At 38.6% G+C, this 14,058-nt stretch overlaps 1 protein-coding gene across 7 annotated transcripts in view; it reads right to left on the reverse strand.

Annotated features, from left to right (window-relative positions):
* MPPE1 (metallophosphoesterase 1) overlaps positions 1-14,058 on the reverse strand; it is a 29,482-nt gene that overhangs the window by 9,416 nt on the left and 6,008 nt on the right. Inside the window, exons 1-2 of one of the 7 annotated variants that reach the window (XM_062633037.1) lie at positions 11,548-11,694; positions 10,906-11,045 (exon numbers count right to left, since the gene is read on the reverse strand). The exons of 1 other annotated variant lie outside the window; for it this stretch is intronic. The gene's annotated coding sequence lies outside the window, so the exon portion shown is untranslated. Of the gene's footprint in view, positions 1-4,533; positions 4,680-6,170; positions 6,269-8,263; positions 8,357-10,250; positions 10,338-10,905; positions 11,046-11,547; positions 11,695-14,058 lie in introns of those variants that run through there. 5 more of the 7 variants (XM_062633041.1, XM_062633039.1, XM_062633038.1 and 2 more) reach the window with 5 other exon arrangements.

The following is a 14,058-nucleotide window of genomic DNA, read 5'->3' on the forward strand; positions in this document are numbered from 1 at the left end:
ACTATCACAGAACAAGTTTACCAGAGCTTTCCAGGAATCCACGCATGGATACTTGACTAGTTAGCTAATGCTGCCTCATTTCTAATAAGGGGAAAACAGTATCTAAGCCTCAGAAACAGAAACTGTATAGCTGAAGAGAAATATGGGGAAAATAAGCTGAGGTTGGTAAGCTTGCTGTATTTACTGATTTCTTCCACCTTGGACAGTTCATAACCCAAACAAGGAACTTGGTTTTTGAAACTATAATATTATTTTCTGTCATTTTAAAGGCTAATCCAAAACATATCTCTTCACTCTGATAAGCCACAATTGTAACAGGGCTCATTGATTGCTTCTCTTGTTTACAGGCATTAAACAGAAACTCATTATTACTGGTGTAAGGAGGAAATACCCACACTTGCACAGTTCTGTTTCTTCTACAGTCCTTGGCAGAAACACTGTCACACTGTAAGTGGCAACAAGAAAAACAAGTATCACACCCAAGTGGACCGAGATACTAGCCCTTTACTTTCAAGTAACATTACTCAGGTTCAACACACACCCTCTCAGGGTTCCAAAGAATCACTTTTTAAAGGTAAACTGTAGCATGGTCATGGTAAAGAAGATTCCAGGAGAGCTATAAAGATGTTACTTCACATGCTCATGAACCAGCTTCTAGAGAAATCCACAAAGAAAAGTCTTGTCCCCCACCCAAGAATGGGACTGAAATTCTGCTTTCTACAACAGAGAAATTCTGACATAGGACTAATATCTAAGATGTTAGCAGTTACTGAACACAGCACTAAAACAGTGATTAGTTAGCAGCCAATTTTCATCTGAACTAATTCTGATTAGAACTGTGAATACTCAGTACCTCTGATCATTTAGACCCTAAGTGTTAGTAATAACTAGGACAAAATTACTGAACAACACAGAATCGTAGATCTTTTCTAAAATCCTGGTCTCAGTTACATGCAAAACACAGACCAAAACTTAAATTGCTTTCCTGCCCTGTGCCCTAGCCCATTTGACTTATGTCTCATGGAAATCAAAAACAGACATGTGATTATTATCCTATTTTTCCAACCAAAATATCTATTTGATAAATAGCCCCTTATTTTCAAACATGAATTTCCCATATCACCACTACAAAATACTTGTTCAAGACAAAGAACCATTAGTCTGCATCATGTAACATTTCTAGTATGCATTATTTAGCATTAGCATGACTAATACTTAATTGCATGCAATTCAGTTCTAGCTAAACTTTGTTTAGCAGGAGAAAGCCACTGGCCAGACGTCACAATTTCACAACACAGAAGAACTACACATAAAGGCTGACTAACTTGTTTAATATTAATCTCATCTGCACTTTAACTGGCAATAAAAAGGAATAAGATCTCGTTTGTACATCTCACAAGGCGAGATTAAAGCAGAAACACCTGTTCAACAGAGACAGCAACAAGGACAAAGAGACACGTAAATTCCTAACTAAGCACACAAATTCCTATGGCCTTATCCTGCACAAACAGCACCTACCCCAGAATTTAGAAGTAGACTTTGGTAGTCCTAGCCTGTCTACTCTTCCAACAAAAACAGGACTAATTTGAACAGCAAATGCCAGTAAGTTTTTTAACTTGCATTAGGCATGTATAAAAAACCCAAAACTCTAAAACCAAAAAACCCTATGATTCTTATTCCCAACCTACACAAAACTTAATACAAATAAAACCTGCTATTTTGATATCAGCATCTATGCATTCTCTAAAATGCTTTTCATTACATTTTTCACACATCAAATTTCTTCAGAAGCTGCTCAAACACCCAGAGGCAGCAAAACCCAGTGCTACAGATCAGTGGGGAGGAAAAAAAAAAACACAAAACAGATCTTCAGAAGCAAAATGATTCCATCAAAAGCAAAAAAACAAACCCCAAAACTGCAATTAATAGAAAATAAAAATATCTTCAAGGCAAAACTGTCATTTTCAGAAGTCACAAACAGCAACTGACACAATCAAAAGCACAGAGCCAGTCATTTCTACACACATTCCCTGTCCCAGCCTTTCTGCTACATAGCTGTTATTATTTTGGGAGCTGTGCCACAGATGTGGAAGATGCCAGAGGTCTCTCATCTGCACCCCACGTTTATAGCTTTCCTGATGGTGAAAGAAAAAAGAGGAAAGAGATAAAAAATGAAAATGAAACCACAGAAAGTCAGTGATGCAGAATGAGCTGAAAGACATTTACTTCTGGCTGACAGAAATCCCTGCCTACCTCCTCTCTGCCACCTGCCAGCCTGGCGCTGCTCGCATCCCAGCTGACCCCTTTTCTCAGGATTGCGGCTGTACATCACCATAACAGTAGCTTAAACAGAAACCAAGCACATGCAGTAGTAACCCGAACCTTCCATACGGGTACCCAAAGACCAGAGACTCGCATCCTCTCATGCATCATGGCAAGGTCAGAAACAATGCTGTCAGACTGCATGCACGCTGCAAGATGGAGCTGTGGTTCAGCGTGTCACTGCACAACACATTGCTACTCCTCCTGCTTTCACAGATTGATTACTAGGGTTAGACTAGAACCTGGTTTCTTGCTAGAGCTTGAGGATCTCAGTTATGATAAGAGACTGAAAGATTTCTCACTGCTTCTTGTTCTAAATACATGGCACCGGCCTGACTGAAAGCTGATTTTTAGAAGTTTTAAAAGCTCATCACAGAGCTGAGATCAATATCTTCAACATAGTATTTTAAATTGTTTGGGCAGAGAAAATACTCTGTAATGGCAAACAGCAGAAGTCTACTAGTCACAACAATTTGTATTCAGTCAGTACATACATTCTTTAGGCAGGGGAGAAATAACCTTCAGCTCTTCCTCACCTATATTTAAAAACCAGCCTGTGGACATTTACTGATTGATTTAATAATGTCACCAAAGTTTAAACATACTAGAAGTATAAATTTATATATCACAAAACTGTGAGGAAAAAATACTCAAGTGACTACTGCTCAAAATAAAAAGGTTTGGTACTTTTCTCCTCCATCACTTATGTTTATTTTGCTTACTATCAAATATTAGATACATTTTTGCATTTAAAAATACTTCCATCATACACACTACTGTGCTGATTCTCATCTGCCAAGTTTACTGGCAACACAGACTTGCATCACTCCTCCTCTTTCCCTTTCCCATCTCTGTTCAGAACATTATCCAGTTTTAATTTACAAGTGAGCCAAGAACGAACCAAGGGAAAACTGACAAAATGGTCTATACCCAGACCAAGAAGCAAGTACATATAGAGCTTTACCCTCACTTAGTGAATATGCAACTCTGAGCACCTCACATGCTTTGAAGCCCATTTACTCATTAACTTGCAACTACATAAAACTGTCCTAACAAACAGAGTGGGATACAAGAGTCCTAATCCTACTCCTAGTTCTAGTCCTATCTGTAATGATCATGCAAGTATTTTTAGTAAGCTAAAGAAGCTCTACTGGGTTATAAGCAAGCTTAGTATTTCTAAACTCACAGTAAAGTTTCCCTCAATTCTCCCATCACAGTGTCACAAAGGTACAGGTTTACAACTTCCAGGCAAATATAGTTCTATAATGGAACTATGTTAAACTTTTGCAAAATGCAGTAACAAACAAGTTTAGGTTCAAATCTCACAAGGTTTCCCTTCTGCAGGGCACACTTGCACCTAGAAACTGTCTCATCATTCCAAGTTCATTCTTTAAAATAATGTGATATTTCTACCTTGTGAACTGTGACTCTGCATTCCTGTTTCAGCACTTCAAACACCTTCACTCTTTAATAAAATAAGGGCTTCTGATAAATTCTTGTTTTGATACTGTAGGACAACTCTGTCTCATCTTTCTGAACACACTTTCAATTCTAATCCATAAATCTTTCCTTCATCCACAAATTTTAACCTATTTTTGTGATTAAAGAAAATCTCCAAGCAGGGATTTAGCATTTTTCTTTTAAGAAATGCCTTTTAAGAGATCTTTTTTAAGAAAGAAATCATCTTTTTTAAGAAAGAAATCATCTTTTTTAAGAAAGAAATCATCTTTTTTTAGAAAGAAATCATCTTTTTTAAGAAAGAAATCCCTAAGTTTGTAATAATTTAAAGACAGAATTAATTTGTTCCTGCACTGGCACATCCTTACAGCTGAAATTCATAAAGAATACCAAATCTACACATCTACTGTAATCATATATAGTTTATAAAAAAAGGATAAATTGGGAAGTTCTTCAAAAAAATACTAAGATTTTATCATATGGCCATAAACACTCACAACCACTCCTGCAACGGACACATTCTACAAGTGTGAAAGAGAGGTTTTGAAACTTGGTTGAAGTTATACAGACTACAGTTTATTTTAAAACCACATAAACAAAAAAATCACAGGCATAAAATACAAAAACATCCCAGAGCAGCTTGTCATATTAAGATCTTATTACTGAATCCATAATAGCATCAAAATGTGATATTACATAAGCCATGGTGGGTTTAAATGTTGCAGTAAGTATAAAAAACTGTGGGAAATCTACTTGCCATTAATCAGTAGTTACAAATGTGTTGTAAAAGGAAGTCCATACATCACACTTATTTGTTTCAAGCACTTTTCATACTGATTATTCAGTTTCACAGATTCCTGTACAGCATGCTTTAGATCTTCTACCTCTTCAAAAAAATCCTAGAAAGACCCGAAAATAGTCACTTTAAAGTTTCTTTGAAAGGCATTCTCAGTAACAACTAGTCAGCATTTCAGTTGTTCCCAAGTTCAAAGACATTTTCTGTATCTTTATTAATATATGGTTGAGTTGTGCAAACACAGCTATGACAAGATACAGCAATCAACTCTGACCTTACATAATAATTTAAAACTTTGCCCTAAACACATGATACAAGCAGAATTCAAGTTATTTTACAGCCTGAAATACAGCCAAATAATAGGAAAGACTAATTAAGAGAACAAAAAACATGCTACTTTATCAGAAAGCTACAAAATGGCAGTCCAAATGACAGTTCAAAATGACAAAGGAATTATGTCTAACTCATCTGTGCAAAACTGTATCTACATGTGCTGAAGTCAGCCAGTAGCAGATAACACAATAGTAACTCTGAAGATCTGAAAGTTGCAAGATTATACAAAAGGGACAACAAGCAAGGAGAGTGATGAGGCGATTAAACTAACGATGAGGATGTTAGCATCTGAAGAAGACAGTACTAAATAGTTTTAAGATTTAAAAATGGATACCATATTTAGACCTAGAAAGATAGAAAGTATTTTTAGACCTTAACCGCTTTGTAACTTGCTAGTATTCATTTAGAACTTGAAGTACAACTACATTTTGTTAATGAATACCTTATCTCAGAATAGGATCTATTATTTATGATTACACTATGTGAAAAAGTTTGATTTACATAATCAAAAGGATAAGATTGATGATGCATTAAACAGCCTAAAATTGATAACACTATCCAACAGGTTCAACTGGCTCAGACAAAAACAATTTACAACAAAGGAGGGAATGAAAAAGAGCAGTATATAAAGGTACACAGACTATAAAGAGACAGCCCAATAAGCCATAAAATCCAAATCCTGTTGAATTTCACATCAGCCTATGTGGTCTCACTTTCTCATATTGTTCCTTCTCAAAGCACTCCCCTCTGCCCTCCTTAAACTTACAGTTTTAACAGAGACATAACTTTGATATGTTTAAGTAAGAAAATAGATTTCCTCTCAGTGACATCACAAAACAGGAGACCATTCAAAAGTGATCATTCAAAAAATATTATTATCTCTGCAAATGTCTGCTGTAAGGAATTAAGCCTGTTACTAAGAGTTGTAATTTGAACGTTGTAATGACCTGAGGCAACTAATCTCTAATGAAGGAACCAAACGCTAAAAATAAATAAATAAATAAAAACCTATGAAAATACACACCTGTTTAAAACACAACAAACACAAAAATATTACACTCTTCCTTAGCCAAACCATACTGTAGGACATTAATGTTTCAAGGAGTCATTAATTTCCATTTCTTTCTCAGAATGTTATAAATTCATGCATTTTGCTTGATAACAACATATGTTCAGCCTAAAGATAAGTTTCAGTTCAGGAAGAAAAGTTGGGTTTTTTAAAAAAATCACCCATTCTTAAATTTGTCTCAAAATAAATTACCTTGTCTAATACAGCTAATTGATTTTTTAGTGCTCTCCTTTCTGTAGACAACTTCTCTTTTTCTTTCTTCAGCTTTTTAATCTCCTTCAACAATAGCTCTATATTCAAATAAAAAAATATAGACTTCAACCATTACAGTCAACCTCCCCCTCATATGAATCATATTAAGCTAAAGAGCTGCCTACATTTTGTATTAGAAAATTATGGTTCAGCTTTTTAAAGTACCTTCTTCATAAAGCGATTTATCTTTAAGCATTGGCCCAACACGCTCCCAGGTACTATGAAAGGTAACAGGATCTGTCAATTGGAAAATCTGAATCTGCCAGATTCTTAGAATGTGGTATTATTCTACTTTAAAAATCCACAAAACATACATCATGTGCCTCAGTTACTTTTCCTGACTTATGAGAGGGTCACATCAGCTCTTGCTGACAGCACACTTCCTGAAAATTATGCCTACATTATACCGTCTCTTCTATCTCTTTTTTATGCTTTGAAGTAGAACAGAATTGCACCTTAACTTGTGGATTTACTTATGTGAGGAAGAACATGTTCAAACCAGCATTGTCTGGGTTTGTCCCAGATTTTAAGGCTAAAAACAGGTTCTTTTGTGTATCAGTGTCTGAAAACCAAAGAAGGGAACAGCAAACGTTATCACTAAGAGATCTGCATAGATACAGCTTACTAGAATAAATAACAAATAGTACTAAACAGAGCCATGCACTCCCACCCACGATTACACCAACATACCAATTTCAGAAAAAGAGAAAAGCAGCAAACACTTATTTTTATCTCAAACAAATGCAGGGCTGGATCCGTAGAGAGGATATTAGTTACGAGATGCTATTTTTACACAGCAGGTTTTAAAAAATGAAAAACATTTCAGATATAGCTGGTTAAAGCAGAAGAAATCCCCTGGTGTGTGTGCCTCTTGATCAGAAGCAAAATGCATCTCTGACAGGCCTAATGGAAGGAACATCATCAGAATTAACTGTACCATTACCTAAACATTTACTGCAATAAGGTTCCTTCTTTTTAGAAATGTCCCTGGGAGATGTTACTTCTTCTGGAGTTCGACTTCTTTTTCCAGAAACAGCACTAGCTTTCCAAGAAACCTTTTTATGTTCTAGTTGCTCAATTCTTTGCTTCTGCTCTCGAAGATTCTGCTCTAGCTCATGAATTTTAATCTGTCAAGAAACTAAAAATTTTTTAAAATGCATAGAACAAACACAGCTCAACTGAATACAACTGAAAACATAGCCCAGATATAAACCTAGAGCTTTTAATTGCTGTCTTAAAACTACATTCATCCAAAGGGTCTGAAAGGAGGAAAAAAATACAGCAAGTGAAGCTTTGCATATACATAAGCATTTTAAAAGAATCTGATGCTGAGCATATGCTTGCAAGGCAATATAAATGTACATGCACAAAGATACTGAACCTTTCCGCATGATAAAGTGTACTTTTAGGGCAGCAACTGCCAACTTCGAAGAAAAAGTACATGTAATCCAAATTACAATGAATATTAATTTACAAACAAATAAAGCACATGTTCCAGAATCCCCTGAGGAAATTAGACTGGTCAGCTGTAATGCTCCATCAATGCCTAAAGAGGCAATACCCACTTGTAGCTTCCTGAACCACTCTTAGCCACGCCGCCCTACCTCTGCTCCAGTTATGATGCTAGTCTCTATGAAGCCAACAGATCTTGCTACCTAACAGAAGATTATTTGCCTTCATTTGGTTAGCTTAACGCTGGATTTCTAGGATAAATCAGCTTATGAAACACAGAAAAATATCAGGGCTGGTACAAAAGAGGTCAGAAGATGCATATACAGTTAGAAGAAGGGGTTGCTAGATAAGTAAAGAAAAAAGCAAGAAAAGGGGACACAGCTGTCAGCTACAGACCAGTGACAGAGTTCACTTTCAAAGGAAACTACAGACTACTTTCTGTTATCTCAATGACACAGGAAATAAAGAAAGATTATAAAGAAAAACATGGTCTCATTTTACAAATGTAAGAATTATTTTCCAGTCTCCCCAAAAACTTAAGTTTGGCTTACTCGATACCATTTCCTACAAATTCTACTTACAGTGAGATTGTTAATTGCTTCCCTTTGCTCCTGGTTTGTTTTGATTTCTTTAATGCAGCGTTTCTGTAGCTCATTATACATTTGAAGTAGACTAGAACAGAAGAAATGTGTAAATTGCAATAAAATATAAAAGCCAAAAAAAACATGCATCCTTTATGACAAAAGCATTAGAGGGCCTATAGAGATTAGTTGGATTGTAGCTGTACTGTAGCAGCTTGTAACAGCAATATTTGAGTGTGAATGAAATGCCATCAACAACACAGAAAGAGAAAGCACCAGAAAAAAAGCCAGCAAAGCAAGAGTTAAAAAGAATGGTCTGTATGATGGCAAAGAATCCCTTTCACTCAGCCAGACTGAGGACCCTGTTGTTTCTGTCCAGCCCACGTGGCCACACTCCGATTAAACCTCAGTACAAATAACTCATCGATGGAAGACCCGTACACTAATGACAGGAGGGGTGGCAATGACTTTGCAGCATGTCACATTTATCATTCCTTTCCCTGTTAGCACAACAGGAATAGCAAAAGACCACTCCTAAAGGAATAAAGCAGTTTGTCCAGAGCCTAATTTCTTGCTTAAACCATGACACTACCAATCAAGAACTCATGATGAGGATTCATGAGGCAGCATCCCCAGCTCTCTGTGTTGCGCAAAACATCTCATTGCTTCTGTGTGAGTGTGAGAATACGAGTGAAAGAAATGTATAAGCAAATGAGTGCAAGGGGGGTAAAAATCAGTGTAAAATAAACAACTTTGGGATATTATCTTTCCCTTTGATAATATATTGCATCAAGTTCTGCTACATTAAGTTGCTACCACATTTTACAGCATACATCAGGCCCGTAATGTAACTGATGAGCATGACATTTTCCCTATTTTATGAGGAATTTAGATAAGAGCTGGCATTCATACTAGGTCATGACTATGCACCAGAAGCAGGATGGTAATACAGAATAGCACAGAACAGCTTTGTAAAATCACATACAAACAGGTGCTAGAAGAAAAAGCTCAGTCAGGTTATCCAAGTGCAACCTAATACAAAGCAGGTCCAGCACCAGATTCAAAGAGAAACTTGGATTTCTTCCACATAAGCATCTAGTTAGGCACTCAGTTCAAGCCCGGAGCTAAACGCACAGCCTTCCTATGTAGGTTTGCAAAGAAAGCCTGGCATACTGTAAAAAAACTTTAAAAAAAATTAAAAAAGGGAAAAAAGGGAAAAAAAAAAGGGGGGGCCTTCTACAACCACCTAAAGCAAACCCTAAAAACAGGGTGCTTGAAATTAAAAGCAGTAGGGACTGCCTATCTTCTTAAGAGTCACAGCCCATTTCTTAAGTGAACACAAAATAACTTTATAAGGAATGAAGCAGCCTCTTTATTTCAAAATCAAGTCATAGCCTGGTGGGCCAACATTTTATGTAGCATACTCAGAAAATATGTATTTTCTCAAAGCAAAAAAGTATCTTTTGCATCAAAAAAGCTGTTAAGAAAGCTTATTTCTACCACTAATTGGCAAACAATGGTAAGTAGTGGCTCACTTCCAAAAATCAAGTAGACTGAAAACTAGAATCACTTATCTAGCTTATTTTGAAAACAGCACCATCCTATAGGTTTTATACATACATAAAACTGAGCTATAGAAACAAATGAGCTAAGAAATCTCCCACAAAATAAAGAAATTACGAGGTTAAAAATCTGCAAAAAACATCACATGTGCACACACTACAGAGCTTCCTTGGCTCATTCAAATTTTTGAAATGAAGGATTTGAGACAGAAATACATTTTGTTCTTTGTTTACTCCTAGTTTCAAGTTTAATCTAAGATTTAGTATTTCTTTTTAAAATGTAAATAAAACAATCTTCTGTTGTTTCAAAGGCTGAAAGCCACTTCCATAACAGTTAACAAAAATTCAGTTGACAACCATGAAAAAATATTCTATTCCATGGAGAATATTTACCTCTGTGAAGAAGCAGTTTTTCAAGAACTCACCTCACACTGTCACCCTCTAGAATAAGATCCTTCCTGTATTCACCCTTGTGCCATAAATGGGTTTCTGTTTGAACTTGAACACTTAATGAAATAAACAAAACAGCTTAATAAAATCACATCTTATAATTTTAATTGGATCAAACAAAGTGACTGAAAAAGCCCAAGTTACTTTTCAGCTTGATTTTAGAACACAAGTTTTAACACAGAACCACAAACACACCAAAATTTAAACTTGAAAGCTGTGCAAACAGGTACTCAAATCCTGGGAGGACACTCACCAAAACACTAGCACTATAGTTTTTCAAGTCCTAAGCTCCTGGTTTCCAAATCTTTAAAACGTTAACTACCTTACTACTGTTTGGTATAAAAACAGTCTAAAACTCTGGAGTAAAACAGAGATAGCATGTTGGCTAAGCAGGGATATAACTTACTGACATTAAAACTGTTTCTTTCACTACAACAACGAATTTTTACAAGTTGCCCCAGCCATCCTTTGTTCCTTTATATGCCTTCAGCATCCTCCATTTCCACCATCCTGTTCACAGACAGCCCCTCAGAATACCCAGACCAGGTGTGGCCTCACTCATCTGAAGAGTATCAAGATAAAAAATCCTGAAATACTTATTTCTTTTGATACAGAAAGAACAAGTCTTACTCTCTGTGTGTGCCATAGTCACGTATTAACCGCTGAAGATGTAGTTTTTCTTGGATCTGACCCAGATTATTTTCTAGCTCCTTATTTTTTACATGCAGTTTTTTCAACTTCTTGACTAACTGTTCATTTTCATCACTGAGCTGAAAAGGAAGAGAATTTTAAAAAGAAAAATAAGACATTTTCTGATTAGGTATTAATTAAACTGATAATATTTCAGGTTAAAATTATCTCCCTTAAGCTTCATTATGATTATCTTAAACTATGGAAATATATAAAGGAAAATAGCATAAAAAGTAATTGTCTTCAAAAGTCAAGAAGAACTGACTAAGACACAGTAACATATGTATTAAATGCTTCTATTGCAACTTCGCAATTTATTAGTGAATGATAAGGCAAACTGGTTTTGTACTAAAAGAATCATAAAGAGACAAAACTTACAAGTTTCAATCACATTTCTAAACATCATCGCTTTTTAACCTCACAGAAGCCAAAAGGCTGAGCTACAGCTGCACTAGCAGAATGTCTTGCCTGCGCAGTGGCTGAACCTCGTCCAGCAGCACCTGTCACTTCCTCTACGACCCAAACACAACCGACTTCACTGCCCTAACCTGCAGCGTAATAAGCACAACCTATGCTACCGACCGGTACTCGGCCAACAGAAGGAGGACTACCAACGACAAACCGCTTAAGCTACTGTAAGCGTGAGCTCTGCACGCGAAGGCAACGGCAAACATAGCCGAGCCCAGACCCGCCGTGCCCGAGCATTCCCGCGCCCTCTTCAGGGCAGGCCGGGCCGTGTCCGGCGAACGGGAGGCTGCCCCGCGCTGCGGCCGCGATCCGGGTCCCACTCACTTGCAGGCACCTGTGGACGGAGGGCAGGGCCATGGGCTCCCGAAGGGGCTGAGGCCGGCTTGCGCCCTTTCGAACGCACCCACCACCTGCGGGACCCAGCCATAAAAGGTCCCCACCAAGCTGCCGGAATGGCCGCCCGCCGCCTCACGGCTCTCAAGCAGGCGCCTAGGAAAGCACAGCCTCTCCGGATAGGCTCCAAACAGTACGCGTCACGGGCGAGCGACCGCTCGCGGTCAAGGGCCCTGACTACACCGCCGCCACCTCCACCGCTACCACCCCGTCGCCAAGGAAACGGCAGCAAGCGGAGCACCGACCGCTCCGGCCGCACCCTGCGGGAGCGGGGAGGCGGAGGCGGCGCCCTGCCGGGCACGTCTTCTCCCTCCGCTCCGGAGCAGCGCGGTAGGTGCCTGAGCAGCGAGCGCCCCCGGGCGGACACTGCTGCGGCGGGGAAGGGCTCACTTCGCTGCTCGCCCTGCCTTGTTTTCTCTCCCTTGAGGCAGAACTCGGTGCTCCCTAATCTTCTTTACTGTGCCTGTGCACCTCAGCCTCTGGGGCCAGCGCAGAAACACCCCGTCTCGGGCTGTCTCTTAAACTGCCACTGGTTTTACCTGTGATTTCCTGTGACTAGCGGATACCAAATGCAGGGGACTGAGAATACTGCCCATCACAGATCCGCATGGATACAGCTGTCCATCACCACTCAACATGTTACATGTCTCTACAAAAGCATAATCTGCATCTGGGCCTGTTGCAATAGAATGAGGAATAATGGTTTTAAACTAAAACAGGGGAGATTCAGGCTGGATGTGAGGAAAATATTCATTACAATGAGGGTAGTAAAATAACTAGCAGAGGTTGCCCAGAGAGGTGATGCTTGCCCCATCCCTGGAGACATTCAGGACCAGGCTGGATGTGGTTCTGGGCAACCTGATGTAGTTGAAGATGTGCCTGCTCCTTGCAAAGGGGGTTGGAACTAGATGACCTTTCAAGGTCCCTTCCAACCCAAACTGTTCTGTGATTCGATGATCAATCTCCCCATTCCATCACACCAGAAGCCACAGTATAGGCTCTTTAATAACTACCAGGTCAGGAGGTAACAGCATGCCTGGTAACAGTGCTACCCAGTGTATCCTTGGTGTTTGTCATACTTGGTATTACTGCTACTTGTTGGGGTTTCCCTTTGGTTTTTGTATTTTGCAGATATTTTTGACAGACCAGGCTGCAGGGCATACATGCAGGAAGAAAGCACCCTGCTCCCATGAGGGACTGGACTTACAAGTAACATAGCAACAGAAGGCCACAAGATCAACTGACAACAGCTATGCAGGTTTTGAGACCTAAATATTTTCAGAACTCAAAACTGTTACGAGTAACAGGCTGGAAAATTACACACAGAAAAGCTGGGAAATGAACCAACAGAGCTAAAAGGGAAACAAGAATTCCCAGTTTCTAGCCTAGAAGCAGCCATGCAGCCTTTCTTTGTCCTTCCATGGCTGGCACAGGAATTGAAGATAGACGGAGAAAGCAGACAACAGCCAGGTTTCTCAACTACGCAGCTAGACCTGCAGGGAGTTTATGTAAGATTCAGATTTCATCAAACAAGTGCTGATCCAAATGACACCAAAAAAAACCCTACTCATAACCTCAAACAGTTGGGAAAAGTTACAGCTGAAGCTCTTGTAGGTTTTATCACACACTTTATAATCAAACATTTTCAAAAGTGGTCACTGATTTTGAGTGGCTCCACTTAAAAACTGAGCATCCATTCTTCCAAGTTGAAGATACTTGATAGATCTGAACAAATGGCCCAAGACTAGGTAACATGGGGCATTATATTTTGAAGCATCCAAAAATCAAAAGATGTTAGCCAGCATGCATGCAAAGCCCACAGTTTATACAAATGCTAAAAGACTTCTTGTGTACTTGATTAGGAAACATGTTCATCTTGCAGAGATACCAATAATACGTGATTTTTGGAAAACTTCTCTGTGGCAGTAGATATGAAATGCCACTAAGATACTCACTTTACACAGTAAGCAATTACAGCAGAAACATTTCCCCACACAATTACTTAGCTGGTTTGTTGAACACATTCTGTTTTCCTCACATTCTTGCTTCTAACTTAGCTTGGTGTGAACTGAGACACATTTCATGCTGATACACATGAATGAAAAGGTCATCGATTCCAGGTGCTGAGCATGCTACTTACTGCCAAACAGCAGGAATGTGACCCATAGTGCTTTTCACCAAAATCATTAATTTACTTTGTCAGAAAATATATGAGCACAGGATTACTTGACG

Source organism: Pezoporus occidentalis, unplaced genomic scaffold (genome assembly GCF_034315485.1).
Source record: "Pezoporus occidentalis ecotype Australia unplaced genomic scaffold, CSIRO_AGI_Poc_V1 ctg4, whole genome shotgun sequence".
NCBI classification, from domain to species: domain Eukaryota; kingdom Metazoa; phylum Chordata; class Aves; order Psittaciformes; family Psittacidae; genus Pezoporus; species Pezoporus occidentalis.